Below are 5,628 nucleotides of genomic sequence, written 5' to 3'. Positions count from 1 at the left end.
TTTGCTCACTTCCCAGCACACCCCTGGCACTTCCTCAACCCTGTGCCTCTGTTTGTGGTGTTCCTGTTGCTAGGATGGCCCTTCTCTGACTCCTACTCATCCTTTGAGGCCAGCTCTGTGGCGTCCTTTCCCTTGAGCTTCTCCTGATGCCATTCATTCGTTCATTCAACAAATGTTTCCTGAGTGCCTACTATGTGCCAGGCACTCTCCCAGGTGGTGGAGGTACAGCAGTAAAGAAGACAGACTCAATCCTTACCTTTCCAGAGCTTATAATCTGGTGGTCAGCACCCTCTCCCCAAGACAAGAGTAATCACAGGACCACCCTCCCCCCTTGGTCACATGCCTCTGCTGCTGCAGTTGTCATAGGTCGATCTTACAGGAGGCTGGCCTCTGGTCCTTCCAGTCTCCCCAGTGACTGACACCATGCCCTGCTCCAGAGGCAGCTCCTGATTTATTTAGAAAAGGAACTTGGGAGCAGCAAATCTGGAAGGAAGGATGGAGACTCAGGATCTTCTACACCCGTGGTCGGCAAACTGCGGCTCACGAGCCACATGTGGTTCTTTGGCCCCTTGAGTGTGGCTCTTCCACAAAATACCACGGCCTGGGCAAGTCTATTTTGAAGAAGTGGCGTTAGAAGAAGTTTAAGTTTAAAAAATTTGGCTCTCAAAAGAAATTTCAGTCGTTGTCCTGTTGATATTTGGCTCTGTTGACTAATGAGTTTGCCGACCACTGTTCTACGCAAACTGCTCTTGCAAAGCAAGTGCGCCTTTTCCACGCAGAGTCATGATTAGTCTTGAAGCTGATCACTAGGGCATTTTACAGAATGTCTTAAAGCTGTGTTGGCCTATCTGCGTGTGTGTTGTTTGGAATGGTTGGGGGTGATGGAGATGGGAGGGAACAGAAGTTCTCCTAAAGCGATTCTTGGAAGCACCACCTCTGGTCCATACTGGGCGCTTACTACCCGCCAGGTGAATTGTTGAAAGGGCACGAAGGTGTAACATGGACCCAGCTATCTGATCTCAAGGTTGGGCGCCGTGTGGGTGTGAAGCACACCTGGAACTCCAGCGAGCCGGGTGGGAGCTCGGGTTGCAGGTCGGGGAGCTGGCGGAGGCATTCAGAGGAGCTGCTCTTCTCTGCATAATTCATGCCGGCTCCTCTGAGGAGGAGCAGTGGGCGTGAAATCGGCAGGGACACAGCTGCCCTGGAGGAAGCTAGCCGACATCCTGTCGATTTGAAAAGAAAACTGAAAGTGCTTTTCTTCACAAGAAACTATTGTAAGTGTATTCCTCTTTTTCATCACCCGCCCCCCCCCTCCAGGTACAGTGGAGTTTCTGGGGCCCAGAGCTGTGGGTGAAATGTCATGGGGGTGGGGTGGAGGGGCAGAGAGGAATGAGGGAAATGTGGATTGTTCCGTGGCCTGTGCTCTTTGTCTAATCTGGGGAAGGTATCTGCCCGCGGGAGCCCACCCCAGGAGCCCGGCTATATGACATGTGTCCTGGCGATAGCAACCTCTCGTCTGGCTGTTGGCGTGCATTCCTGGGGAGCTGTGGCGAGAGAGAAAGCATGCTCGGGTCAGAGCTGGGACAGGAATGTGAGTATTTCCTTAATTGGACACGAGAGCCTTGAACTGGTTCCAGGTTTAGTGTTTTCTTTTAAGAGCCTGGACCCTAAAGATTCCATAGAGTTTTCTTTCTCTGAAAAATCCCTTTGGTTCAAAGGCCCCTTGAGAGACATAAAGAAAAAGCCAGGGCTCAAGCTCTTTGATATTTGGAAAGGCAAGAGTTCATGAGCTGCCAGATCCCAGGCTTCTTCTGGGGGCGAGAGGGTTCTGGGTAGAAAGAAGGAGGCTCCCGCTGAGGTGGCACATGGCGGGGGTACCCACAGGCTTTATACTGGGCTGCAGAGCTCTGATGATAGGCTGCAAAGCACTTTCCTCTGGAGCATTTATAGAAGCAATTTCTCTCAGCCTTATTAGCACCCTGAGAGCTAAAAAGAGACGTCTATTGCCTGCTTTATTGCTTTAGGAGTCTGAGACACAGAGGTCACGCAACTCGCCTGAAGACGTCCAGCAAAGCCAATGAAAGGCTGGAGGATTTTGTGCGGTGGGTTTGGGTTGCTCTGTGCTGTGGACTGCTAATTCCCTAACAGCCAAGATGGGAACGCACGCTCACACCCTCAGGCCTCGCCCCTCCATCCTGTGTCCAGAACCCAGCTGGACACTTGCTGGGAGGCACCAAAGACGTGAGGACTTGGAGGGGGTGCTGGGGGAAGATGCTGGGACACCAGGACCACAGCAGTGCCCATCAGGCAAAGCTTCACTATTTGCCTCTGTCCCCCCAAAGCTGGAAACTTCAGTCAAGGGGCTCCAGGGGAAAATGGGGCGGTCTGTGGTTAAAATGAGTGAAAAACTGAAGCAGATGCAATCATCTCTGCTGAACCCCCTCTTTCCCCCAAAACACCTTAAAAACAAGCTATGTGTCTGCTCAGTGCTTTCCAACTCACCAAGTGTTTTCATAACATTATCTCATTTCAGCCTCACATCAACCCACACACATTCTTGCCTTTCAGATTTCTTATGTACTCAAACAAGTTTCACCGAAAAATTGACTAGAAACTCCCCTTCTCCTATTCACCTTCTTCTTCTTCTTTTTCTCCTTCTTCTTCTTCTTCTTCTTCTTCTTCTTCTTCTTCTTCAACCCCAGACCTTTGACTGATATCTTTAAGAAGCTCCCAGATTCCCCAGGTGGGAAATTCGTTTAGTATTTTGCTAGCTGGTCCCCAATAATGGACACCAGTAGTTCTGGACTTTGCTGTTGGAACCCACACTTTTGTATCTAGTTTATAGCTGAGCCGTTAAAACAAACAAATAAAGCCACAGAGGCCAGGATAAGTGCAGTATTGTGGGAAAGGCACAGGCTTTAGGACCAATAAGCCCCAGAGTCAAATACTGGTCCAGCCATTTGAAAGCCTTGCAGTCTTGCCCAAGTTACTTAACGTCTCAGAGCCTCTCTTCCTCCATCTGTAAAATGGGGCAATGGTGCTTATGTCTTTAAGTTGTCGTGAGGCATAAATATGCTAACAGCTATAGGTGTGCCTCACTCAGCAAACAGTTACTCAGTGAAGTTCCTTATAGCTAGCCAAAGGACCAGTTGCCCCACGACTTGGCAAATTAAATACAGTGCTGTCTTTTTGCAAGCCAGAGGGGAGGAAAGGTATGGGAATATGTCGCTAAATGAATTTTAATGGGGACATTTTTACTTGAGGAATAATTAGCTACATGTCCTGCGTACATGGCACAGTGGCACCGGAGATAACTCTAATCCTATATAATAAAAGGCTAATATGCAAATGACCTAATGGTGGAATGACCGGTCACTATGATGCGCACTGACCACCAGAGGGCAGACACTCAATGCAGGAGCTGCCCCCTGGTGGTTAGTGTGGTCCCACAGGGGGAGCGCCACTCAACCAGAAGCCAGGTTCATGGCTGGCGAGCACAGCGGCAGTGGTGGGAGCCTCTCCCGCCTCCGTGGCAATGCTAAGGATGTCCGGCTGACAGCTTAGGCCCAATAAGCCGTCAGTCGGACATCCCCCCAGGGCTCCTGGACTACGAGAGGGTGCAGGCCAGGGTGAGGGACATCCCCAAGTACACGAATTTCATGCACCAGGCCTCTAGTAAGATATAAAGCTTAGTACCTTTATTATTTTTTAAATCCTAATTTTAGGTGAGGGAGAGAAGGAGCTGGAAAACTGGACTTGTGTAATGTTGGAAAACAAAGCAGTTCTGATTACACTTGGATTTTTATTGAAGCAGAATTGCAATTCAACCCTTTAGTTCCTGGGACAAAGGTGGGAGACAGGAGGGGGTGCAGAGGGCTTTAACCGAGTATTTAGTTCATTGATTTGCACATAGTAGATGCTCATTAAATGTTGGTGGTTGGCTGAGGTGGTTGAGAGAGTCCAGATCGTGTATTTGACTTCTGCTGCTGACTTCTTGGTAAGTGCAATGCGAGGTGTCGGGTTGTGGTGGAAAGAACATTTGACCATCCCCTTGAAGGCCTGCGTTCAGGTTCCATCTACACCACTTAATAGCCTGGTGACCTTGGACCTGCCATTTAATCTCTTAGGTGTCTTCTCGCCTGTAAAATGAGGAAACTGGATTAGGTGATTTGGAAGGTCTCTTTCAGCTCTAAGTTTCTGGGGCTCTAAGTAACTTCATTCCCTTGTGTTTCTTTTTCTTCATTTATTCAAAGGCAGTGGGATAAGAACCTATCCCAGAGGATGTTAAGAAGAAATGGTTATTCTGCATGACCAGTACCCCTGTCTTTAAAAATCTGAAGGAAATGCAGTAACCCAGAACAACCTAACAGAGTAGCTCTGTGATCTTTGGCAAGTCCCCTCATTTATTTCAGCCTCAGTTTGAATATTTGTAAGCTGGGGGCTGTTAGTTGTGCTATGTTACTCTTATCATGTTCATTAGAGAGCTGAGTTTATGAAAATGCTTGAAAAAACCGCAGGGTACTATATAAAGTATTAGGATTGAGAAATGGCATACTTGTTATAGTTGTGTCCAAGTTCAGCCCCATGCCTCCCGTGTTTTCAAATGAATGGATGTGTCACTGTGGTCTCAGAAGGGAAACAGAAAGTGTAGATTTGGGGGTCACAGCCCAAGGCTTGGTTTCTACTCCAACTTACTGACAGTCACCTGTCACAATTTACTTAAAATGGGCATTAACACAACATTTCCCTTAGGGTAGGCACCTCAGTGTTCTCCAACATAGGAACTTTTTCCGGAGGCCAGATATCTGCTGATGGAGGTCTTACTTCCCACCCTTTGCTCCAATATGAGGCCATTTCGACACTTCAAGGGTATATGTGTGTGTGAGGATGGGTCTCTTTCTGAGTTTTGAAAGTTTCACAAAGCAATAATCACAAACATATAATGCGGGGCTGTTGGTACGTAAAAGTCGTGAGATAAGTCCTTTCAATCCAGGTCTTGCCAGGGGTTGCTAATGGAGAGAAATGGCAAAAGGCATCAGTGCTGTTTGCCCAGGACCTAGCTCAGGGCTCCCAAAGTCCCAGCCTAGAAACCACTGGCTTCTCCTTTGGTTACTTGTGTGAATGACAACGTCATTCCCAGCCTGTGAGAAGCTTCCCCATCCTATGCAAAAGGCACAAACAGCCAGTCCCCAGCAGTAAGCCCACACCTGGAGCACACCCCCCCCCCCCCCATCAGCTCCTGTCCATAGAAGCATTGCCCTCCAGTAGGACACCTCCTCCAGGGGAGCAGAATGGGGGTGGTACTTGGCAGGACAAGTCAATTTCTGCTTTAGCTCTTGGGTGGTGGGTGGGGAGAAGCTCCTGAATTTCACTGCAGGGAGGGAGCAACTAGGGGGTTTGTCTTGAAGCTGCATTTTCCTAGAAAGTACAGTTTTTACTCAGATTGTATATATGAATGACTAAAAATAGCAAAACTTATTTTTAATTATTCTTATCCATTCTTTTTTATATATATAATCGATACTCATCCATTCTTATGGATTAGGTGGGCTGATGAAAATTACACCTCTGTTACGCCCTCACCATTAAGCCTATCATCCTTTACTTGAGATAGGATTATTCATTTCC

Source organism: Plecotus auritus (assembly GCF_963455305.1).
Source record: "Plecotus auritus genome assembly, chromosome: 8".
Classification (NCBI taxonomy): domain Eukaryota; kingdom Metazoa; phylum Chordata; class Mammalia; order Chiroptera; family Vespertilionidae; genus Plecotus; species Plecotus auritus.
Note: the sequence above shows the minus strand (reverse complement) of the source record.